We start from the raw sequence: 27,736 nt of genomic DNA, 5'->3' as shown, positions 1-27,736 counted from the left end.
TGGAGCCTTGGCTCACACCAAACAGCAAGCTATAAAGGGCCACAAAATGGCTAGTGTAAAATAATTCAAACAGGAAAACCAACGTTCTAATCTACACAGTCTATATTATACCGACCAATGTTATTTAATCACTTAAACACTGTCTTGCCTCTTGGAACACTGGATCATGTAAGAAGTACAAGTCAACTTGGCTGCATTTGATACACTTGACTCTGAGCTAAAGTAATCTTGATTCTGGTAACAGTTTGTGAAGTTGTTAATAAATCTAAACACTGAGGAGGCTGTGAATTGTGTTTGAGTCCTTGTTGACCCTGCTGTCAGTTCTGAACTTCTTGAGCATGTTGAAGGTTATTTAATGTCCACACTAGAGTGTGAAATAGTGAGCATTTCTTTGCTGAGTCGAAAGTTTATTAAATGTTTTTTTCAGAATCAAAACTTTCAGATCGATGTTTCACAACATTCCACTTTTCTATCAATGCCAGTATTTACTTTAATCATCTTTGGCATGTGCCATAAACAGAAGCCATATCGAGTAAATAGTATTTGATCACCTGTTTATTGTTCAATTAAACTATTATCACTTGGTAATTAACATTGGGCTACTGTAAACTTTGAATCAACAGAAATTCCGTTATGTCATTTAAACGTGATAAACGAAGGCAACAGTAGTATACCGCTGTTCAAAACTCATAAATCGATCGAGAGAAAACAAATCCGGGTTACAAACAACAAGAGGCTGCAGAGGTCGAACCCTGAACAGTTGAGCAAGTATGGACACAACATTTAAGCTTAAAACAGCTCTGAATTTGGATTGTGATCGAATATTTAAAATAGATTATTATCTAATTAATAATGAAAACGATATTTGCAAATCTGAACCCCAAACAGGATCATGTAAAAATTAAACATTACCACACACCACAAAAATAAAATACCACATAACAACTGTGACATCTACCTTCATAACACACATGACTTAAAAAAAATATTTGTAAAGAAATTTTGATGTTATCATGTGTTCATGGAATAAGTTTGAGTTATTTCCCTTTCAACTGAAATATGGTTTAACATAGTACTCTAACATTAGATATGATTAATAGTTCTCTAAAATTAGATATGATGTAACACAATGTATATCTATTTTCAAATTATATTCAAATATAATTAATGGTTCCAAATATTTTTTCTTTCATTTGTCACAAACTAATACAGATCTGTAACTTATCTATGATCAATGTCAACAACTTTAAATGTAATGAAATATATCCTATAATAAAAAAAGATTATTATCTAAATAAAGGAGTTCACTTCATAAAAAAAAATATATATATATATAGCATTCAGATAATTAGTTTATACAGAATAACAAACAATAAAATTGAGAATGGAAATGGGGAATATGTCAAAGAGACAACAACCCGACCAAAGAGCAGACAACAGCCGAAGGCCACCAATGGATCTTCAATACAGCGAGAAAATCCCGCACCCAGAGGTGGTCCTCAGCTGGCCCCTAAATAAAATTGTGTGTTAGTTCAGTGAAAATGGACGTCACACTAAACTCCAAAACATATAAATAACCTAAAATTAAATAAGTGTGGGTTGTGAACACATGTGGACACAGATGATGCCCCCGCTTGCATATCATATAGTTATAAAGGGACATAACCGAAGAAAGGTAAAAGTGACGCTACCCAAATTTGATCTTGATCTGAGTTTTGTAGTAATAAGCATTGTGTATAATTTTTATAACATTTGGCTGAGAAAAACTAAAGTAAGAGAACAGAAAAGAATAAAATGCTCCGCTGGGGCGCAGCTTGATACGACCAAAGAGGTTGAACCCTGAACAGTTGGGGCAAGTATGGACACAACATTCAAGCTTGATACAGCACTGAATTTGGATTGTAATTAAATATTTGACACAGCATAGGTTTCGGACACAGAATGAATGTGGTCTAAGAAAAATGCTTGTTTTTTGGCCCCAAATTCCTAAACGTTTAGGGCAATTACCCCCAAACTCAAACCTAGCTTTCCCTTTGTGATATGGAACCTTGCAGTACAATTTCATAAAGTTCCATACACTTACACACAAGTTATTGTCCCGAAACTAGAAAAATGCTTGTTTTTTTGCCCCTTTATGGCCCCTAATTCCTAAAATTTTAAGGGAATTACCCCCAAAAGCAATCCCAGCCTTCCCTTTGTGGTATGGTACCTTGCAGTACAATTTCAGAGAGATCCATACACTTGAACACAAGTTATTGTCTGGAAACTAGAAAAATGCTTATTTTTTGGCCCCTTAGTCCTAAACGTTTTGGGCAATTACCTCCAAACTCAGTTCCAGCTTTCCCTTTGTGATATGGAACCTTGTAGTACAATTTCATAAAGATCCATACACTTACACACAAGTTATTGTCATGAAACTAGAAAAATGCTTGTTTTTTGCCCCCTTTTGGCCCCTAATTCCTAAAATTTGGAGGCAATTACCCCAAAAATCAATTCCTGCATTCCCTTTGTGATATGGAACCTTGTGGTACAATGTCAGAGAGATCCATACACTAACACACAAGTTATGTCTGGAAGTTGCAAAAATGCTTATTTTTGGCCCTTTTTTGGCCCCTAATTCCTTAACTGTTGGTACCATAACCCCCAAAATCAATCCCCACCTTCCTTTTGTGGTATTGAACCTTATGGTAAAATTTCATAGAGATTCATTCACTGAAACTAAAGTTAGAGTGCGAAAACCAATGTGTCTTCGGAGGACGACGACGACGACGACGCCAACGTCATACCAATATTTTTTGCGGTCGTAAAAAATTCAGCAATTTTTATGTTTATAAAGGGGCATTACTCAAGAATGGTAAAAGTGACGCCAACGAATTTCGTACTTAAACTGTATTATGTCGTAATAAGCATTGTGTATAAGTTTCATAACATTTGGTTGAGGCAAACTAAACATTGCACAAGGTCATGTTTTTCTCTGACTGTTTATGACGTCTCTACACTAAATCCAATGGATGTTGGATGTGTATGGATTGATAATTTAGTCTTAAATTCATGATTTTTTTTATTTTTTTTTTTTATTAATTGTTAGTAACTGCGAGTACTCTCAGATCTGTACTTAGTGTCTTTTTGTTGTTTGGATGTACAAGTACCCGGCCACATCCACTTGTATTTGTAGTATTTGTATTTTTATCCATCTGATGAGTTAAGCCTCTTTCAACTGATTTTTATAGTATGTTCTTACTTTGTACTGTTACACCACTGTCCCAGGTTAGGGGGAGGGTTGGGATCCCGCTAACATGTTTAACCCCACCACATTCTGTATGTATGTACGTGCCTGTCCCAAGTCATGAGCCTGTAATTCAGTGCTTGTCGTTTCTTGCTGTGTTACATATTTGTTTTTCGTTCATTTTTTGTACATAAATTAGGCCGTTAGTTTTCTCGTCTGAATTGTTTTACATTGTCATTTCAGGGCCTTTTATAGCTGACTGTGCGGTATGGGCTTTGCTCATGTTAAAGGCCATATGGTGACCTATAGTTATTAATTTCTGTGTCATTTGGTCTCTTGTGGAGAGTTGTCTCATTGGCAATCATACCACATCTTCTTTTTTATATATAAAGTTAGAGAATGGAAACAAAAAATTTGTACTTGATCTTAGTTTTGTGGTAATGAGTATTGTGTATAGGTTTTATAATGTTAGGTTGGGGCAAACTTAAGTTACAGAATGGAAACTTAAAATTTTGCAATTTTTCGATTTATAAAGGGGCATAATTCAATAATGGTTAAAGTGACACGACCCAAATTCAGCTTGATCTGTGTTTTATCAGTGGAAGGCAAAATTAAACATTGCATTGTATAAAGCATTGATTGTAGTTGATTCAACTATAATCATGGACAAAGGTAGATAACTCCAATTTTAAAAATTACTTGAATAATGACATTGATATTTTTAGAAAAAAATGAAAAATTTAGCAATTTTTTTTCATTTGTAAAGGGGCATAACTCTAGAACAGTAAAAGTGAGGCCACCAAAATTCAAACTTGATCTGTGCATACATGTGAACCTCCCGACGGGAGTACAATAATCCCGTTTTCAGGGGTCTCCTCTCGACCTCCTGTTGAAGAGAAAAAAATCCCGTGTATGAAATTTTTCATGAATGAAAAATTTCTGCCCAACATATCATCTCAGGCATCTGGTGTAACTGACATTACCTGAAGTTATATTTTACCTGTAAATCGATTAACATGCATAATTATATGGCTTCACTTGTCAGCTTGGGTGTCAAACATACTGGTAATCAACGATTTTTACCTCAGGCTAACTGCCGTTGTGTAATAAAAACTTTTGTGTATTTATTGGGTTACTTCCCTTGATTTATCCTGTTTTAAGTTACTTTCCTTTAAATAATGAAAATTTTTAAAAGAATATAAATAAAATATAAATTGAACAAATAATCATAAAAGGATGATAATTAAATGTATTCAAATGTCTTAGGACAAATAATCAAATAATATTTTGAAAATTATTTGAGGGTTCTATACTTTCTTTCAAGGCTTAAATTGAAATTTATATAATAACTATGACCCTTATGATAGAATGATTTTCTGAGTATGCAAATAAAAACTATTTGCAGATAGTTAAACAAATGTTCTGATTGCAATGATTGTTCTATAAAATAATGATATAAAAGGTATGAAGTAAAAAATTTGAAGAACATACTAAAAAAAAAGATTGAACATGTAGAATATAAAGACAGAGAAACTTTATAAGTACAAGGGTACTATAAACGTAATACATTGGATGGAAAGTTGAAGAAAACACACTTTAAAAGACAATTTTTACAGCACACGGTTACATTTATGACAAAATTTATGTCGATTAAAAACCTCCTGATCTGAGTCCTAATCTCCTGACCAAAATTTCCCAATCTCCTGATCTGAGTTTCACAGTCCATCACATGTATGTCTGTGTATTGTGGTAATAAGCATTGTGTATAAGTTTCATAACATTTGGATGAGGCAAACTTAAGTTAGAGAACAGAAAATGAAAAATTTTGCAATTTTTCCATTTATAAAGGGACATAACTCTAGAACAGTTAAAGTGACGCCACCAAAATTCAAACTTGATCTGTGTTTTGTGGTAATAAGTATTGTGCATAAGTTTGATAACATTTGGTTGAGGCAAACTTTAGTTAGAGAACAGAAACCAATTTTGGGACGTACGGAAGGACATACGTACGTAGGTACAGACGGACAAGGGTAAAACTTAATGCCCCCTCCGCTTCGGCGGGGGTATAAAAACATACAAGACTAACAAAGACCCGAGGTTCCCGACTTGGGACAGGTGCAAAAATGCGGCGGGGTTAAACATATTTTGTGAGATCTCAACGTTCCCTCTCCCTATACCTCAAGCCAATGTAGAATAAAGAAACACATAGCAATACACACAGTAAAACTCAGTTTGAAAGAAGTCCGAGTCCGATGTCAGGATAGGTAACAAAAGAAACTAAGCAAAATGACAATGATACATAAATGAACAAAGGACTACTAGCAGTTACTGACATGCCAGCTCCAGACCTCAATTAAACTGATTAAAAGATTATGTCATATGAAAATCAAGTACAATCCCTCCCGTTAGGGGTTTAGTATCATACCATCATAAAATATATGAGAAGAACATAACCCGTATCATGCCAACAACTGGTTTTAGAATAAATGTGTTTCTTTCCAATGCAAAGACCCTATGAGTGAATCAATATTAATACCAAAATATGCAATCCTTTAAACCTACCACAAAATTCTTCAAACAATTTACCAAAGAAAAGAAAAAATAAATGTGGATTGTGTCCACATGTGGACACAGATGATGCCCCTGCTTGCATATCATATAGTTATAAATGGACATAACTGAAGAACGATAAAAGTGATGCTACCCAAATTTGAACTTGATCTGAGTTTTGTGGTAATATGCATTGTGTGTAAGTCTCATAACATTTGGCTGGGGCTAATTTAAGTAGAGAACCGAAACTAAAAATTCAGCAATTTTTCTATTTGTAAACAGGCATAACTCTAGAACTGTTGTGTATAAGTTTTATAACATTTGGTTGAGACAAACTAAAGTTAGAGAACGGAAACGAAAAATTCAGCAATTTTTATGTTTATATAAAGGGACATAACTCAAGGATGGTAAAAGTGACGCCACCAAATTTGGTACTTAATCTGTATTATGTAGTAATAAGCATTGTGTATAAGTTTCATAACATTTGATTGAGGCAAACTAAAGTTGGAGAACGGAAACAAAAAAATTGTACATTATCTTAGTTTTGAGGTAATGAATATTGTGTATAGGTTTCATAATGTTTGGTTGGGGCAAACTTAAGTTACAGAATCTTTCGATTTATAAAGGGGCATAACTCAATAATGGTTAAAGTGACACTACCCAAATTCAACTTGATCTGTGTTTTATCAGTGAAAGGCAAAATTAAACATTGCATTGTATAAAGCATTGATTGTAGTTGATTCAACTATAAACATGGACAAAGGAAGATAACTCCAATTTTAAAAATTACTTGAATAATGACATTGATATGTTTAGAAATTACATTTAGTTAAGACAAACTCAAGTTAGAGAACGGAAACAAAAAATTCAGCATTTTTTTCATTTGTAAAGGGGAATAACCCTAGAACGGTAATCAGAGTGCTTGTAATCACAGAATGGTAAAGATTGCTTTAATTTATCAGTAGGAAGTAAAATTGAATATTGCATTGTATAAAGCATTGGTTGTAGTTGATTCAACTACCATTATGCACAAAGAAAGACAACTCCAATTTTCAAAGAAGACTAAAATATTTTTAGAAATGAAGGGTAAAAATTGCTTTAATTTATCAGTGGAAGGCAAAATTAAACATTGCATTGTATAAAGCATTGCATTGTAGTTGATTCAACTATAATCATGGACAAAGGAAGATAACTCCAATTTTAATAAAATGCTCCGCTGGGCGCAGCTTGATACGACTGCAGAGGTCGAACCCTGAACAGTTGGGTCAAGTATGGACACAACATTGAAGCTTGATACAACTCTGAATTTGGATTGTGATTAAATATTTGACACAGCATAGGTTTCTTACACAGAATGAGTGTGGTCTAAGAACTTAATTTTTTTTAATTTACCTATTATGGTCCAATATCCAAAATCTAAATACATGGTTAGATTCAGCATATCAAAGAATCCAAAGAATTCAATTTTAGATGAAATCAAACAAAGTTTAATTTTTGACCCTTTTGACCTCAATGTGGACCAATTTGATAACGGGGCCCAAAAATCAAAATACATGGTTAGATTCAGCATATCAAAGAACCCCATATATTCAATTTTGTTGAAATCAAACAAAGTTTAATTTTGGACCCCAACTTGGACAAACTTGAAAACTGGGCCCATAATCAAAAATCTAAACACATGTTTAGATTCAGCATATCAAAGAACCCCAAGAATTCATTTTTGTTAAAATCAAACTAAGTTTAATTTTTGACCCTTTGGACCTTAATGTAGACCAATTTAAAAAACAGGACCCAAAATTAAAAATCTAAATACACGGTTAGATTTGGCATATCAAAGAACCCCAATAATTCAATTTTTGAAAAAATTAAACAAAGTTTAATTTTGGACCCTTTTGACCTCAATATGAACCAATTTGATAACGGGGCCCACAAATAAAAAATCTAAATACATGGTTAGATTCAGCATATCAAAGAACCCCATATATTCAATTTTTGTTGAAATCAAACAAAGTTTAATTTTGGACCCCAATTTGGTCCAACTTGAAAACTGGGCCCAAAATCAAAAATCTAAATACATGTTTAGATTCAGCATATCAAAGAACCCCATATATTCAATTTTTGTTAAAATCAAACTAAGTTTAATTTTGGACCCTTTGGACCTTAATGTAGACCAATTTGAAAACTGGACCCAAAATTAATAATCTAAATACACGGTTAGATTTGGCATATCAAAGAACCCAGATAATTCAATTTTTGATGAAATAAAACAAAGTTTAATTTTGGACCCTTTTGACCTCAATATGAACCAATTTGATAACGGGGCCCACAAATAAAAAATCTAAATACATGGTTAGATTCAACATATCAAAGAACCCCATATACTGTAAATTCAGAAAATATTGCGATGTTTTTATTATTGCGAAAAATGCGTCATGGTTATAATCGCAATAATTTAAACTCGCATTTTGAAATTTTTTATATAAATTAAACAGGATTTTTCTCAATATCGCAAAAATTAAAATCGCATTTTAGTCTAAAATGACAAAATCGCAATAATAAATGCACGCAATAATTTCTGAATTTACAGTATTCAATTTTGTTGAAATCAAACAAAGTTTAATTTTGGACCCCAACTTGGACAAACTTGAAAACTGGGCCCATAATCAAAAATCTAAACACATGGTTAGATTCAGCATATCAAAGAACCCCAAGAATTCATTTTTTGTTATAATCAAACCAAGTTTAATTTTGGACCCTTTGGACCTTAATGTAGACCAATTTAAAAAAACGGGACCCAAAATTAAAAATCTAAATACACGGTTAGATTTGGCATATCAAAGAACCCCAATAATTCAATTTTTGAAAAAATAAAACAAAGTTTAATTTTGGACCCTTTTGACCTTAATGTAGACCAACTTGAAAACAGGGCCCAAAATCAAAAATCTAAATACATGTTTAGATTCAGCATATCAAAGAACCTCATATATTCAATTTTTGTTAAAATCAAACTAAGTTTAATTTTGGACCCTTTTGACCTTAATGTAGACCAATTTGAAAACTGGACCCAAAATTAATAATCTAAATACACAGTTAGATTAGTCATATCAAAGAACCCAAATAATTCAATTTTTGATGAAATAAAACAAAGTTTAATTTTGGACCCTTTTGACCTCAATATGAACCAATTTGATAGTGGGGCCCACAAATAAAAAATCTAAATACATGGTTAGATTCAGCATATCAAAGAACCCCATATATTCAATTTTTTGTTGAAATGAAACCAAGTTTAATTTTGGACCCCAATTTGGACCAACTTGAAAACTGGGCCTGAAATCAAAAATCTAAATACATGTTTAGATTCAGCATATCAAAGAACCCCATATATTCAATGTTTGTTAAAATCAAACTAAGTTTAATTTTGGACCCTTTGGACCTTAAGGTAGACCAATTTGAAAACTGGACAAATAATTAAAAATCTAAATACACGGTTAGATTTGGCATATCAAAGAACCCCAATAATTCAATTTTTGATGAAATAAAACAAAGATAAATTTTGGACCCTTTTGACCTCAATATGAACCAATTTGATAGCGGGCCCACAAATATAAAATCTAAATACATGGTTAGATTCAGCATATCAAAGAACCCCATATATTCAATTTTTGTTGAAATCAAACAAAGTTTAATTTTGGACCCCAATTTGGACCAACTTGAAAACTGGGCCCGAAATCAAAAATCTAAATACATGTTTAGATTCAGCATATCAAAGAACCCCATATATTCAATTTTTGTTAAAATCAAACTAAGTTTGATTTTGGACCCTTTGGACCTTAATGTAGACCAATTTGAAAACTGGACCCAAAATTAAAAATCTAAATACACGGTCAGATTTGGCATAACAAATAAATAAATGTGGTCAAAGATTTTACAAATGTAATGCGCCATACTGTGCAATTAAAGATTACTCTTGAAATTTTTCAATATTTGAAATTTGAAAAAAAAAAATTTTTGAAGAATAATTCTTTTTAATTTCTGAAATGAGAAAAAATTGACCCCCCCACAATTTCTTTTTCCCCCCACAAAAAAGATTTTTTTAAATAATTACCCATTCAAATTTACCATAGTACTAACTTAATCTATTTTATAATAGAATTTAAAATATGGTGTCAAATCTTTCATATGGATTTTTTTGTAAAAAAAAAAAAGATGCAACATTTGCAGATATTTTTACTGGTCTTCCTTTATAAATATGCATTTCTTTAAACATAATTTAAAAGCAGTGTAAGGGAAGTAATCAAAACGTTGTATGTGGATTACCTCCCTTACACTGTTTTAAATTGTCTTAATTGTTCATTAACCATTACTTTATACATAATTTAAAAGCAGTGTAAGGGAGGTAATTCATATGATGTATTTGATTTATCTCTCTTAGACTGCTTTAAGTTATGTTTTGTACTAAAGTATTTGTCCATATAAAAATGCTTGTTTTTTGGCCCTTTTTTGGCCCCTAATTCCTAAAATTTTGAGGTAATTACCCCCAAAATGAATCCCAGCATTCCCTTTGTGATATGGAACCTTGTGGTACAATGTCAGAGAGATCGATACACTAACACACAAGTTATGTCTGGAAGTTACAAAAATGCTTATTTTTGGCCCCTTTTTGGCCCCTAATTCCTTAACTGTTGGTACCATAACCCCCAAAATCAATCCCAACCTTCCTTTTGTGGTATTGAACCTTATGGTAAAATTTCATAGAGATCGATTCACTTAAACTAAAGTTAGAGTGCCAAAACCAATGTGTCTTCGGACGACGAAGACGACGCCAACGTCATACCAATATACGATCGCAAAATTTTTTTGCGGTCGTATAAAAATGACTTGATATTTGAAAAAAAAAAGAAAAATTTAGCAATTTTTCCATTTGTAAAGGGCATAACCAGTGTTCTCCCCAGGATTTTTGGATAGCACCAGGGTAACGCGTGTGGACTTCTTGGTGAAGTATTTCATGCAATCAGTTGTGTCGCGTCGCATCGCTTAACTCTAATTACTGTAGTTTTTATGTCTCTTGTTTTGTTTTAACACTGTGGTACTGTATTATGTAGACATTGATTCAGAAAATTATTGGTAAAAATGAAGTAAATAAAAAAACAGTTTGTATACTTTAATATTTTTTTAAAATAAATAAATTATGATTCATAATAAAATATTCATCTTAATTTAAAGTAATTAAATCTTTTATAAAATCCAAAATCAATAACTAGAGGCTCTAAAGAGCCTGTGTCGCTCACCTTGGTCTATGTGCATATTAAACAATGGACACAGATGGCTTCATGACAAAATTGTGTTTTGGTGATGGTGATGTGTTTGTAGATCTTACTTTACTGAACATTCTTGCTCCTTACTATTATCTCTATCTATAATGAACTTGGCCCAGTAGTTACAGTGGAAAATATTTTGTAAAAATTTACAAAAATTTACAAAATTTATGAAAATTGTAAAAAATTGACTATAAAGGGCAATAACTCCTTAAGGGGTCAATTGACAATTTTGGTCATGTTGACTTATTTGTAGATCTAACTTTGCTGTACATTATTGCTGTTTACAGTTTATCTCTATCTATAATAATATTCAAGATAATAACCAAAAGCTGCAAAATTTTCTTAAAATTACCAATTCAGGGGCAGCAACCCAACAACATGTTGCCTGATTGGTCTGAAAATTTCAGGGCAGATAGATCTTGACCTAATGAACAATTTTATACCATAAGATTTGCTCTAAATGCTTTGGTTTCAGAGATATGAGCCAAAAACTGCATTTTACCCTATGTATTATTTTTTTGCCATGTCGGCCATCTTGGTTTGCGGGCAGGGTCATCGGACACATTTTTTAAACTAGATACCCTAATGATGATTGTGGACAATTTTGGTTAAATTTGTCTTAGTAGTTTCAGAGGAGAAGATTTTTGTAAAAGATTACAAAAATTTACGAAAAATGGTTAAAAATTGACTATAAAGGGCAATAACTCCTTAAGGGGTCAACTGACCATTTTGGTCAAGTTGACTTAATTGTAGATCATACTTTGCTGAACATTATTGCTGTTTACAGTTTATCTCTATCTATAATAATATTCAAGATAATAACCAAAAACTGCAAAATTTCCTTAAAATTACCAATTCAGGGGCAGCAACCCAACAACGGGTCGTCCGATTCATCTGAAAATTTCAGGGTAGATAGATCTTGACCTGATAAACAATTTTACAGATTTGCTCTAAATGTTTTGGTTTCAGAGATATAAGCCAAAATCTACATTTTACCCCTATGTTCTATTTTTAGCCATGGCGGCCATCTTGGTTGGTTGGCAGGGTCATCGGACACATTTTTTTTAAACTAGATACCCCAATGATGATTGTGGCCAAGTTTGGTCAAATTTGGCCCAGTAGTTTCAGAGGAGAAGATTTTTGTAAAAGTTTCAGACGACGGAAGACGGACGCAGGACGACGGACGACGGACGCAAAGTGATGAGAAAAGCTCACTTGACCTTTCAGGTCAGGTGAGCTAAAAATAAAATATCATTCAAAAGAGAACAAAAATGTTCAATTTAAAAAACTTTCTAGTTTCTAGAAAAAAAGTTGTTGTATGTGAAAGGATTCCTGTCATAAGAAGATATAAAATTAACAAGAACAATTGCAAATATTAATATTGTTTTACTATTTGAACCAGTTTCTATCTTAGATTTTAATAAAAAGAAATTTTTCATAAATTTTAGAACATTTTGCCATAGATTTCATGTAAATATTAACCTTTCTTGTCTTTGGTGATAATCAAACATAGATACAGACTTAATACTGCCCTTAAATCTAAATCTTTATTTTTCATGAACCATTTAAAAAGAATTCCTAAATCTATAAATTTATCTTTGGTCTATAGATCTATAAGTAACCATATTCAATGTCAACAACTAAGTCTCCCTATTTTCCCGCCTAAATGACAGGAAGTAGATAAAAATGGATTTAACATGTGCTTATGGATGAAATTTGCAAGATTACTTCTGTTATTCATTAATTATGGATATAGATATCCAGTTTGAAGGTACAGTCATGCATTTTATTTTATATAGATTGCAATTAATTGTAAATAAACTTGAATATTCTACGTGAACTAACTGGGTCATGTGATATGTACAGACAGATACTACAGTTTGAAACCCGACTATCATGCAATAACTATGTCATAATTAAAGATAATATTGGCCATGGTTTAATTAGAGACATATAATACTATAATATAAGAATTGGGAAATGTATAGTTGTCCATTATACGTAATGAGCCACCATTATGATGTACAAAAAATGTACCTATTGGGTCAAGACACTGTTTGTGTACAAAGTATTTGCCAACTTGTCACAGGTCAGTGCTTGGGTGGAGAGTGAAGCCATAAAATAGTTATCTGTGATCATAAAGTTATGAACTCTTAATTAAAACACAAAAGAATCATACAAGTGTTAATTACATCGATTAAATCCAATCAACAAGGTTAACCTCATAAGGTTAAATCGATCACGTGGTGTAAACAATCTGTGTTGAACTGGTTTGAACTGGTCAAATTTCACCTGGAATTTTATACAGCACGGAAAAGATTTAACAAGTCGTTAAAAACTTTACCGATTTATGATTTTTTAACTTAAACTTTTAGCACCACGGAGAAAAATTGTACATTGCTGTAAGAACGATACCACCTTGGTAAAAAATTATACACATCGCTGGCCCGTGGTCCTTTAAGGGCTTGGGGAGAACACTGGGCATAACTCTAGAACAGTAAAAGTGACAACACCAAAATTCAAACTTGATCTGTATATAGTGGTAATAAGCATTGTGTATAAGTTTCATAACATTTGGTTGAGGCAAACTTAAGTTAGAGAACGAAAACCAACTTTGGGACAAAGGGTCGGACGGACGGATGGTACGACGGACAGATGGACGTACAGACAGACAAGGGTAATACTTAATGCCCCCTCCACTATGGCAGGGGCCTAAAAAATCCAAAATGTCATTTATCATTAATACAATATACCTTTTAAAAATCTTTTAAAAAATGAGCTATTTCACTTTGTACAGAAATGGATTAATTCATCAAAAATTAAATTTTTGGGAAAGGGCTATAACTGAACAACGAGAAAAGCTAAAATCGTGAAAATTGAACTTGATCTTAATTTAGTAACAGGAAACAACATATCTAAATTTGAAAAAAATTCTTCAAAGCGTTTTCATGTAAATGATCGGACACTGTTTAGCAGCCGCCGGCCAGATCGCCCGCCCGCTTCCCCCCGCCTGCCGTACATCCCCAAATCAATAACCGATTTTTACTTCGCAAATCCGGTTAAAAACCGAGGGAAACACATCGATAAGTTCAATACACTCTGGTTTTTAAATCTTCAATTTACAGTGGTCAAAACACAAGTGTATCGGATGGGCAGCCACGATATTCCGAAACCCCATTAGTCTGACACCCCAATAGTCCGACACCCCATTAGTCCGACACCCCATTGGTCCAACACCCTATTGGTTTGACAACCAATAGTTTGACTTTCCATTAGTCTGACATCAAATTGTTTTAAAAAAAAAATGTATTTATTTTTTATATTAGAAAGTCAAATGAAAAGGTTCATTCCATATTAAGAAGAGGACACTGTCCTTTGTGGGAACAGGTGATGCAAGCTTGGTAAATGTATAAGTACTAAAGTAGCAGAATTTTATCACCACTAACTAAAAGCACAAACTTCTTTGTTAAGTCTTGGTGAATTGCTTAAATACCTCTAGATACAGTATCTCAGAGATACAGGTTTACAATGACGCAGTAAGAAAATAAAGGAACCAATGAAGCTTTGCTGTGTACACGATTATATGCTAACATGTAACAGTATAATGCCATTAGTTGAAGAAGAACACCAGTTTAGTTTGTATATATGGGCACAAATATTTAAGAAAGATTGAAATTATGGCAGAACACAAGCTTGTGTTGAAGTGTTCTTTTGTAATTTTGCTCTTTTTCGAATAGTGTGAAAACTAGTTCAATGATTATTTCTCTTCCAAATAATACTCTTTCAGTTTTTGACTCGTTCGCCACACATTGACTAGGTATGCAGATACACATTGTTATGCCCCCACCGTTAGGCAAATGGGGCATAAAGTGTTACCCTTGTCCATCGTACATCCTTCCATCCATCTGAACGTACGTCCGTCCTAAAATTGATTTCCATTCTCTAACTTTAGTTTGCCTTAATTCACCTAATGTTATGAAATTTATACCCAATGTTTATTACCATAAAACACAGATCAAGTTCGAATTAGGGTGGCATTACTTTTACAGTTCTCTAGTTATGTCCCTTTATAACGTTAAATGCAAGCGGGGGCATCATCTGAGTCCCATGGACACATTCTCCATTTATTTTAATCAGACATCAATATTTTGTAGTTGTCTAGCAATGTGCAGTTTCCTATCCACATCAGTATACTGAAAACCCTAAAGGGATCTAAGTGGCCATTTTGAATAGCCTACCCTTCTTTCAATAAAAAATAATTTAAAATATTTCTATTTGACTCTATACCTTATAAAGGCATTTGTTTCCTTCCTAAATGGTTCTTCGATCAGAAGCATGTATTGATTTTCCGATCAACGACTACCTTACTCAGCTATCACTTCAATCAGGTAAAAAATTTCAAATTTCCCGGCAATGTAACTGGCAAACAACATACACGCAATGGGAGATACATCTGTCATTACATTCAGTGACAAATATTTCATGCACGTTCAGGATAAGAAATAATTAACAATTAAAGAACATTATTGAGTGCGCTCACATACCCCACGTCCCCACATTGTCACTGGAGAAATAAAATAACTGTAAGAAAAAAAAATTGTATAAGAAAAAAAAATTGAATCATAATTTCCTGTCGATATGCACATCTACATAGTATGTCCTTATTATCTACAAAGTTTCATGAAATTCTGTTGTGTGGTTTCAGAGGAGTTGCAATGACAAACTGTTGCAGAGGTATATTGAAGCAAATAAGTTCAAAGGGGCGTAACTCCTAGAAAAAAAATTGAATCATAATTTCCTGTCGATATGCACATCTACCTAGTATGTCCTTATTATCTACAAAGTTTCATGAAATTCTATTGTGTGGTTTCAGAGAAGTTGCGATGACAAACTGTTGCAGAGGTATATTGAAGCAAATAAGTTCAAAGGGGCGCAACTCCTAGAAAAAAAATTGAATCGTAATTTCCTGTGGATATGCACATCTACGTAGTATGTCCTTATTATCTGAAAAGGTTTCATGAAATTCTGTTGTGTGGTTTGAGAGGAGTTGCGATGACAAAAGGTTGCAGTAGTATATTGGGCAAATAAGTTCAAAGGGGCGTAACTCCGGGAAAAAAAATTGAATCGTAATTTCCTGTCGATATGCACATCTACGTAGTATGTCCTTATTATCTACAAAGTTTCATGAAATTATGTTGTGTGGTTTCAGAGGAGTTGAGATGACAAACTGTTGCAGTAGTACATTAAAGTAAATAAGTTCAAAGGGGCGTAACTCCTAGAAAAAAAAATTGAATCGTAATTTCCTGTCGATATGCACAACTACATAGTATGTCCTTATTATCTAAAAAGGTTTCGTGAAATTCTGTTGTGTGGTTTGAGAGGAGTTGCGATGACAAAAGGTTGCAGTAGTATATTGGGCAAATAAGTTCAAAGGGGCGTAACTCCTGAAAAAAAAATTGAATCGTAATTTCCTGTCGTTATGCACATCTACGTAGTATGTCCTTATTATCTGAAAAGGTTTCATGAAATTCTGTTGTGTGGTTTCAGAGGAGTTGAGATGACAAACTGTTGCAGTAGAATATTGGGCAAATAAGTTCAAAGGGGCGTAACTCTTGGAAAAAAAATTGAATCGTAATTTCCTGTCGATATGCACAACTACATAGTATGTCCTTATTATCTAAAAAGGTTTCGTGAAATTCTGTTGTGTGGTTTGAGAGGAGTTGTGATGACAAGAAACAGGACTGACGGACTGACGGACGGATGGACGGACAGACGGACAGACGGACAGACGGACAGACGGAAGGACGGGTCAAAAACATTATACCCTCCGCAACTCGTTGTGTGGGGTATAATAAATCTAGTAATAGGGGTCGACCAGAATGAAGAGCGGTAATTTGGAAGCAGTATATATTCACCATGTCCATTCGGACGGAGAGCGGTAATTTGGAAGCAGTTATATTCACCAAGTCCATTCGGACAGCAAATGCCATCCGTTTTAATTGAGTTTACAACTGTAATAAAGTATTCAATAAAGAACAAAATATAATCGATTGTTCAATTTTACTATGGATATTTTTTTATAAAGTTTTCGATTTTTAAATTCAAGTTCGGTGGAGATGAAAACCAAGACGCTTGGATGAAATAATTTTTTTTTTTGTTTGTTAATGAAATCTTATTAGTTTTGAGAGTTTCAGAGAGTATATTGCAGTCTGGATATTTTCTTTACGACTAGAGACTGTTCTTCAAATTCCAATTTTTTTTTTCCTTTTGGAACAAATATTATATATACCTTTTATTTCGTCAGGAACAATTAAGTAACGTAATATTTTTTCCAGTGGAAATAATATTCCTTATTTAGAACATATATTATATAGGAACGTTTATTCCATGACAGTCTGTTGCCAGGCCAAATTTCAATGCCTATCTAATATTCCCAGTCCCTCATTTTCACATGGCAGTCAGTCCACATTTTCCTCCCTTAATCCTGGTCGATTCCTTATTACAGGACATACCTTTTGTATTAATTATTAATTTGTTTTCGTCCTTAACATGCATGAATTATTAGACACTGGACGTAAAGAAAACAGCAATCAATCAATCAAATTTCTTTTATAGCGTAGTGTTTTTTTTTATGAAAGAGCTAGGTCACACTTTGTATTTGTAAAGAAAAATATTGCAAGGTTATCGATTGTCTTATATATTTATAGGATAATGGTATGTCTTGCATACATGTAGCAGTTGGGATGTGCTGTCTTTTCATTTCTTTGTATGAAGTAGATTTTAAATTACAGCTTGTATTGGACTGTTGGGGTGTCGGACTATCAGGGTGTCGGACTAATGGGGTGTCGGACCAATGGGGTGTCGGACTAATGGGGCATTGGACCAATGGGGTGTCGGAATAGTGGGGCGACCCCTTATCGGATTCCCGTATGCCAACTTTGGCACTGTTGTTTCTGCTTTTCTGTTTACAAAAATGAAATCGGATTTAGAAAACTCTTATCGGACCTAATTGTATGAAATTGTTTACATGACAAAGGGTCTGATATAATAGCTATGTCGGATGGTCAGCCGATTTTCAACAGCTCTGTTTTTCGTTTAATTCGGATAATGATATTTTAGGCAGATTTTGGCAAGTCGATGTACCAAATGCTCTGATATGAGAAAAAGAGAAATAATCGGATTCCCGAGAAAGCTGAGTTAATATTGACATGTGGCCACTAGGCATAGTTCAGTCGACTTTTTATTATTATATAAATGACTGAATTGATCTTAAAAACAACTTAAGATTAAAATACCACTCGAAAATAAACCTGAACTCCTCGTTCGATTCTTTACTGTCCAGTGTCAATCATAGGTACTTTTTTTTAGCCCTCCCTTTTTTTTTCAAAATCCGTTAATTTTTTGTTTTCAATTAATTTCAATTGTTGTCTTGTTTTTCTTTATATTATACGAACATAAATATACTAGAAACAACTTGTATTTGCTATTTACTATCAATTCCAAGTTTACTATAGGAAATCCACAGCAGTCACTGGTAATTATTATATAGAGTGACGGCTGTGGATAGATAAAACCTGTAAAACGGGCATGTTCACCCTAAAATCATTTCATACACCAATTATGATGAACTATTGCTTATAGTATCTGATAAACAGCCAAAAATCATGAAAACTGAACATTGACCAATAACCCATGAAAATGAGTTCAAGGTAAAATGAAATCTGCCAGTTGAAATGCACACCTTTAATTCATTCCATACACCAAATATAGTTAAACTACTATTTATAGTATTTGAAATAAGAACCTTGATCAGAACAGACCAAGCACAACATAAGGTAAATGCATGTTAAAGCAGCATTCTCATGTAACGTGTACACAGGGTAAGCGGTAATTCTTTTTTAGAATGAGTTCGTTACCAGTTTGATACTGGATCAAAAATGTTCTATTTACAAAACATATAACAAATAATCTTTATTCATAAATTAACGTCAATGAACCAAAATATGTACAACTGCTCTTTGCGTTCTCTAATAAACTATCTATAACTATTCTACTTTAAATATATACAACTGGTACAAATTTGTGCTCTTACAAGTTTGTCCTGGATCAGGAACAAACTTGTCCTTCTGGTACAATTATGTACCGTACAAACTTTACACACTTGTCCTTGGCCTCTTGGTACTATTATGTACCTTACAAGTTGGTCACACAGACTCACACTTGTCCTATACGATACAACAATACGGTTCAGTTTGTAAACTCCACCTAGTACAAGTCCGTATTGCTAAAACACCAACCTGTTCTTTATTACACTTAAGTAATAATATCTATTATATGAGACAACGATCTCAAATATGAACGTATCGTAACTTCAGGTCTTCGTCTTCTAAACGTATGACAATCGACCCTGAGCAAGGAATCTCTCCTGCTTATATACCCCTATGATAGCCGTACCATTCTTAAAGGAGGGGTGTTCTACCAAAGTGCCTTGTTACCAGTATCAGAGTTTCCTTTGGAACACCCCTTCGCATTTGACCTGACCCAAAGTTTACCCGCGAAACATCTTACTCTTTTCTAAATGAGGCTTCTGCCAAACTGTAACTAAGGTAAATAATTGAACCTTAATAATGATACAAAATCATCACACTCATATTTCATTTGTTTACTCCAAATTTCGTGTTTTCTAGTAAACATGCGTTTACTATAATAATGTTAACTTGGTCAAAAAGGAAATTTCTAATGTCTACTCGGAAAAAAAAAAACTTTTATGTTGTGTCCATTTAGTCAACCATTTACTTCAGATTTGCATATTTAGTACGTAGATTTAATAAACTTGAAATTATTTTTCCTGTTAACTATTTGCGAAATTATAAATCAACTATATTTTCTTGTTAAAATTGCTTTTAATTTTATAATTTATAATTTGCATATAAAACCATAACATTTCAAAAGTACTTTTTATCCAATTCTCATGACATATTAATTTTGATTACACCAATTCAGTTTCCATAACATTTAACAGTATGATTTTCTTTATTTTAAATGGCTTATTCATATGCAAATGAAAAATAAAGTATCTCACAATAAAAAAAAAACATTTTCAGAAATTATTGGATATTCAAATATTCAGAAATAAAATTATTATGTGGTGAACAATACAAATGTATTCACTACGCCAAATTTAACTAGGCAATTCTTCACGTGGTATCATGTTCCCCTCGAGTGCGGGAGGTTGTGTTTAGTTTAAACATATTTTATTTACTCAAAGTAAAATGGATTGGACACAAGTAAACCATACTTATGAAGTCCGTTCCGAATAACAATAAATAACAATACAATATTAATAGGAGCATGCAATATTTCAATATACAATAATTTAAGAGTCTATCTATTGAAAAAAGATGAAACAATAAACAGGAAAAATTGGAAATGAAGATGATCCCATACAGAAATAAAATGCTCCGCAGGGCGCAGCTTGATACGACCGCAGAGGTCGAACCCTGAACAGTTGGGGCAAGTATGGACACAACATTCAAGCTTGATACAGCTTTGCATTTGGATTGTGATTAAATATTTGACACAGCATAGGTTTCTGACACAGAATGAATGTGGTCTAAGAACTTAAAAATTTTAAATTGGACATTCACCTATTATGGTCCAATATCCAAAATCTAAATACATGGTTAGATTCAGCATATCAAAGAACCCCAAGAATTCAATTTTTGATGAAATCAAACAAAGTTTAATTTTGGACCCTTTTGACCTCAATGTGGACAAAGTTGATAACGGGGCCCAAAAATCAAAAATCTAAATACATGGTTAGATTCAGCTTATCAAAGAACCCCATATATTCAATTTTTGTTGAAATCAAACAAAGTTTAATTTTGGACCCCGATTTGGACCAACTTGAAAACTGGGCCTATTATCAAAAATCTAAATACATGTTTAGATTCAGCATATCAAAGAACCCTAAGAATTCAATTTTTGTTAAAATCAAACTAAGTTTAATTTTGGACCCTTTGGACCTTAATGTAGACCAATTTGAAAACGGAACCAAAAATTAAGAATCTAAATACACGGTTAGATTCGGCATATCAAAGAACCCCAATAATTCAATTTTTTATGAAATCAAACAAAGTTTAATTTTGGACCCTTTGGACCTCAATGTGGACCAATTTAAAAATGGGGCCCAAAATCCAAAAACTAAATACACGGTTAGATTCAGCATATAAAAGAACCCCAAGAATTCAAGAATAAAACCCCATTGAAATTGGTCAAGAAATAAGCAATTTATACGAAGTATCTTCTTTTGCACAATACTGTGCAATTAAATATTTCTTGCTATTGCGCAATACTGTACAATTGACAATTTCTTGCTATTGCGCAATATTGTGCTATTGGATATTTCTTGCTGTTGCGCAATACTGTGCAATTGAAGATTTCTTGCTATTGCGCAATACTGTGCAATTGAAGATTTCTTGCTATTGTGCAATACTGTGCAATTGAAAATTTCTTGCTATTGCACAATACTTATTATATAATAATTTACACATCCTGTTTGGTGTGTATCTCCTACCATATCATTATTATTTGATTTAAATATAAATCAGAAATAACCAACTTAAAATGGAAAATTTTTAAAGAAAAAAAAAGGAAAAAAAGAAAAAAAAGGAAAAAAAAAAAATCCCCCCCAAATTTTTTGAACCCCCTTATGATTCATCACCCCCAAACTCAATCCCAGCCTTCCCTTTGTGGTATGGTACCTTGCAGTACAATTTCAGAGAGATCCATACACTTGAACACAAGTTATTGTCTGGAAACTAGAAAAATGTGTTTTTTTGCCCCATTTTGGCCCCAAATTCCTAAACGTTTAGGGCAATTACCCCCAAACTCAAACCCAGCTTTCCCTTTGTGATATGGAACCTTGTAGTACTATTTCAGAAAGATCCATACACTTACACACAAGTTATTGTCCTGAAACTAGAAAAATGCTTGTTTTTTGCCCCTTTTTGGCCCCTAATTCCTAAAAGATTGAGGCAATTACCCCCATCATCAATCCCAGCCTTCCCTTTGTGGTATGGTACCTTGCAGTACAATTTCAGAGAGATCCATACACTTGAACACAAGTAATTGTCTGGAAACTAGAAAAATGCTTATTTTTGGCCCCTTTTTGGCCTCAATTCCTAAACGTTTCGGCAATTACCCTCAAACTCAATTCCAGCTTTCCCTTTGTGATATGGAACCTTGTAGTACAATTTCAGAAAGATCCATACACTTACACACAAGTTATTGTCATGAAACTAGAAAAATGCTTGTTTTTTGCCCCTTTTTTGGCCCCTAATTCCTAAAATTTTGAGGCAATTACCCCCAAAATCAATCCCAGCATTCCTTTTGTGATATGGAACCTTGTGGTACAATGTCAGAGAGATCCATACACTAACACACAAGTTATGTCTGGAAGTTACAAAAATGCTTATTTTTGGCCCCTTTTTGGCCCCTAATTCCTTTACTGTTGGTACCATTACCCCCAAAATCAATCCCAACCTTCCTTTTGTGGTATTGAACCTTGTGGTAAAATTTCATAGAGATCCATTCACTTAAATTAAAGTTAGAGTGCGAAAACCAATGTGCTTCCCTTAATTTGGCCTCAAACTCTGTGTACATTTATAATGATACATCCTGTCTTCTTGCACTACACAAAGATAAATTGAAAACAGATGGAACATAACATTTATATCACCGGCTCATATTTCTAATTGCTCAACTTTTGCTCAACTACATGAAAACCAAAGATCAATTGCTCAACTTTTCCTTAACTATAAAAAAATTAGTAAGGGTTCCGCGGAACTCAGTGTCTCGCCTACTTTTGGATAGTTTATGAATCTAATAAATGTTTTAAAAACTTAAACTGCAGACTGTATGTAATGTTAACTGGAAGAAAAACTAAGTCCATTTATAAGTAAAATACGGAAAAAATGGAACAAAATTTTAACAAAATTTCCTTCTAGATACTAGGTTTTCATCATAAACAAGCTTCTATGATTAAAATTTTAGAGAAAAACTAAGTCCATTTATAAGTAAAATACGGAAAAATGGATTTTTTTTTTTACAAAATTTACTTTTGGATACTATCATATGATCATAAACAAGCTTCTTTCCAAGTTTGGTAGAAATCCAGGATAGTTTAAGAAAGTTATAGAAAGTTATTAAAATTTCAAAAACTTTAACCACAGAGTGAATATTTGTGGACGCCGCCGCCACCGACGTAATGTAGGATCGCTATATCTCACTTTTTCAACAAAAATCAAAGTCTGAATGCTCAACTTTTTCTCATCTACAAAAAAATCAAAGTCTGAATGCCCAACTTTTGCTCAACTACGAAAGAATCAAAGTCTGAATGCTCAACTTTTTCTCAACTACAAAAAAATCAAAGTCTGAATGCTCAACTTTTGCTCAACTACGAAAAAATCAAAGTCTGAATGCTCAACTTTTTCTCAACTACAAAAAAATCAAAGTCTGAATGCTCAACTTTTGCTCAACTACGAAAAAATCAAAGTCTGAATGCTCAACTTTTTCTCAACTACAAAAAAATCAAAGTCTGAATGCTCAACTTTTGCTCAACTACATGAAAACCAAAGATCAATTGCTCAACTTTTCCTCAACTTAATGGCCAGCTTCAGTTGAGGGCCAGTTGAGCGACATCTATCCAACATACAGTGCTTGGCCAGGTTTGAGTTGAGCTAAATTGCTCAACAGCTAGCCCTCAACTGTACGCCACATGGCCCTCAACTGGCCCTCAACTTTTTTTTCTGTAGGGGATGATGATGTAAATGTACCACAAATTCACTATTCAGTATCATATAACATTAACAAGATATCTCAGAGACCTTTTAATAAACTAGAATACATGTTTAAATATATGGACGTTTTGTTCATACGAGAGGTTCGGATTACCAGATGTTAGTAACTTAACATTCAATATAAGGTCATCACAGATCCATCTTAGATTGTTCATCAGAATTTCTTTCTGGTCTGTATATAAAGAACAGTCGAAAAGGAAATGGTGTACAGTCTCAATGTTGAATCCACAAAGACAAGATGGGTCAGCAATTATATTGACTCTGAACAAGTCATAATTCAAGAAAGATGAGTAGCATCTTAATTGTGTAAGAATTATATCTAGTTTCGGTGGTCCATATTAATAGCGCTTAGGTACTTCTTTATTTATAGTATTTAGCCTTTTTAATTGGATTTTAAATTTTGAGAAAGAGTTGATTTTCAAAGGAACATCAGTATGATTCCATAGTCTAAGAGTTGATGGTATAAAGTGGCGGATTTAGAGGGTTTTCCAGGGGGCCCGGGCCCTCCCTTTTTAGGGAAAAATTTGGTTGATCATTTAGGGAATCACTGAAGCATGACAATATTCTTTTATCTTTTTATTTCCAATCTTACTGTAAAATTTCTATGTTATTGTCCAAAGGTAAGGAATTTCCCAATATTAATGCAAATATTGATATATATATATAGATATTTCAATTTTAGACTCTGTCAGATTTTTTTTTACAAGAATGTAAAGGGAAATCATCAAATAAGTGATACATTTCTTTATATGCCATTAATAATAACTGGCTTAATAATTTCTAGAAAGAGGCCTTAGAAATGCAGTTTCTCAACAACAAAAATTTTAAAAAATAATAACTATTTTTTATCTAAATTGGTGTTCATTCTTCATTAAGAAAAAATACATTTCCTGTATTCAAATTTAAATGTACAAATACCTAATGATGAGATATTTCCAATAAGTGTTAAATAGCAATATAATGGGATATAAATGTAGAACAAACAAATAAATTTTATTGGAGAAAATGATCAGGAAAGAGTTATGCAATTTTGTATATTATTTCAATAAAATTTCTGATAATTGTAACTAATTAATTAGAACTTGATTATTGACTTGTGTCAGATGATAATGACACTGATTTTACAAGTGAAATAAAATTGCTTGCATTTTTATACGACCGCAAAAAAATTTTGTGGTCGTATATTGGTATGACGTTGGCGTCGTCGTCGTCGTCGTCGTCGTCGTCCGGCGTCGTCGTCGTCGTCCGGCGTCGTCGTCCGAATACATATTGGTTTTCGCACTCTAACTTTAGTTTAAGTAAATGGATCTTTTTGAAATTTGACCATAAGGTTAAATACCACAAAAGGAAGGTTGGGATTGATTTTGGGGGTTATGGTACCAACAGTTAAGGAATTAGGGGCCAAAAAGTGGCCAAAAATAAGCATTTTCTAGTTTCCAGACAATAACTGTGGAACGGTGTATGGATCTCTCTGAAATTATACTACAAGTTTCCATACCACAAAGGGATGGTTAGGATTTGCTTTGGGGGGTTATGGCTCAAACCGTTTAGGAATTAGGGGCAAAAAAGGGGGAAAAACAAGGTTGTCCTGGTTAATGGACAAATACTTTAGTACAAAACATAATTTAAAGCAGTGTAAGGGAGATAAATCAAATACATCATTGAAATTATCTCCCTTACACTGCTTTTAAATTATGTATAAAGTAATGGTTAATGAACAATAAAGATAATTTAAAACAGTGTAAGGGAGGTAATCCAAATACAACGTTTTGGTTACTTCCCTTACACTGCTTTTAAATTATGTTTAAAGAAATGCATATTTATAAAGGAAGACCAGTAAAAATATCTGCAAATGTTGCATCTTTTTTTTTTACAAAAAAATCCATATGAAAGATTTGACACTATATTTTTAATTCTATTATAAAATAGATTAAGTTAGCACTATGGTAAATTTAAATGGGTAATTATGGTTGCCAACTCCATTGGAAATTTGAATTGAGATTATGACCATATCTTGAGGGAAAGAATTTTTTGGGGAAAAAAAGGGGGGGGGATAAAAAGAAATTGTGAGGGGTCAATTTTTCTCATTTCAGATTTCAGAAATTAAAAAAATTATTCTTCAAATATTATTTTTTTTTCAAATTTCAAATATTGAAAAATTTCAAGAAGAAATCTTTAATTGCACAGTATGGCGCATTAGATTTGTAAAATCTTTGATCACATTTATTTATTTGTTATGCCGAATCCAACAGTGTATTTAGATTTTTAATTTTGGGTCCAGTTTTCAAATTGGTCTACATTAAGGTCCTAAGGGTCCAAAATTAAACTTTGTTTGATTTTAGTAAAAATTGAATATATGAGGTTCTTTGATATGCTGAATCTAAACATGTATTTAGATTTTTGATTTTGGCCCAGTTTTCAAGTTTGTCCAAATTGGGGTCCAAAATTAAACTTTGTTTGATTTCAACAAAAATTGAATATATGGGGTTCCTTGATATGCTGAATCTAATCATGTATTTAGATTTTTTATTTGTGGACCCCGTTATCAAATTGGTTCATATTGAGGTCAAAAGGGTCCAAAATTAAACTTTGTTTGATTTCATCTAAAATTGAATTATTGGGGTTCTTTGATATTCCAAATCTAACCGTGTATTTAGATTTTTAATTTTGGGTCCTGTTTTTTAAATTGGTCTACATTAAGGTCCAAAGGGTCCAAAATTAAACTTAGTTTGATTTTAACAAAAATTGAATTCTTGGGGTTCTTTGATATGCTGAATCTAAATATTGTGTTTAGATTTTTGATTATGGGCCCAGTTTTCAAGTTGGTCCAAGATAGGGTCCAGTATTTAAACTTTGTTTGATTTCAACAAAAATTGAATATATGGGGTTCTTTGATATGCTGAATCTAAACATGAATTTAGATTTTTGATTAAGGGCCCAGTTTTCAAGTTGGTCCAAATTGGGGTCCAAAATTAAACTTTGTTTGATTTCAACAAAAATTGAATATATGATGTTCTTTGATATGCTGAATCTAACCATGTATTTAGATTTTTTATTTGTAGGCCCCGCTATCAAATTGGTTCATATTGAGGTCAAAAGGGTCCAAAATTAAACTTTGTTTGATTTCATCAAAAATTGAATTATTGGGGTTCTTTGATATGCCAAATCTAACCGTGTTTTTAGATTTTTAATTTGGGTCCCGTTTTTTAAATTGGTCTTCATTGAGGTCCAAAGGGTCCAAAATTAAACTTAGTTTGATTTTAACAAAAATTGAATTCTTGGGGTTCTTTGATATGCTGAATCTAAACATGTGTTTAGATTTTTGATTATGGGCCCAGTTTTCAAGTTGGTCCAAGTTGGGGTCCAAAATTAAACTTTTTTTGATTTCAACAAAAATTGAATATATGGGGTTCTTTGATATGCTGAATCTTACCATGAATTTAGATTTTTTATTTGTGGGCCCCGCTATCAAATTGGTTCATATTGAGGTCAAAAGGGTCAAAAATTAAACTTTGTTTGATTTCATCAAAAAATGAATTATTGGGGTTCTTTGATATTCCAAATCTAACCGTGTATTTAGATTTTTAATTTTAAGTCCCGTTTTTTAAATTGGTCTACATTAAGGTCCAAAGGGTCCAAAATTAAACTTAGTTTGATTTTAGCAAAAATTGAATTCTTGGGGTTATTTGATATGCTGAATCTAAACATGTGTTTAGATTTTTGATTAAGGGCCCAGTTTTCAAGTTTGTCCAAGTTGGGGTCCAAAATTAAACTTTGTTTGA

General features: G+C 32.9%; 1 long non-coding RNA gene across 1 annotated transcript in view; it reads right to left on the bottom strand.

The window, feature by feature from the left end:
• Window positions 1–1,960: 1,960 nt before the first annotated feature.
• The window catches only part of LOC127701716 (uncharacterized), a 65,861-nt gene continuing 40,085 nt past the window's right edge, over window positions 1,961–27,736 (bottom strand). Inside the window, exon 3 of the long non-coding RNA XR_007982153.1 lies at window positions 1,961–2,320. This is a non-coding gene — a long non-coding RNA (uncharacterized LOC127701716). The remainder of the gene's footprint in view (window positions 2,321–27,736) is intronic.

This window comes from Mytilus californianus, unplaced genomic scaffold (genome assembly GCF_021869535.1).
Source record: "Mytilus californianus isolate M0D057914Y unplaced genomic scaffold, xbMytCali1.0.p SCAF_5, whole genome shotgun sequence".
NCBI classification, from domain to species: domain Eukaryota; kingdom Metazoa; phylum Mollusca; class Bivalvia; order Mytilida; family Mytilidae; genus Mytilus; species Mytilus californianus.
The sequence above is the reverse complement of the archived record's forward strand: the minus strand, read 5'-3'. Positions and strand labels throughout refer to the sequence as shown.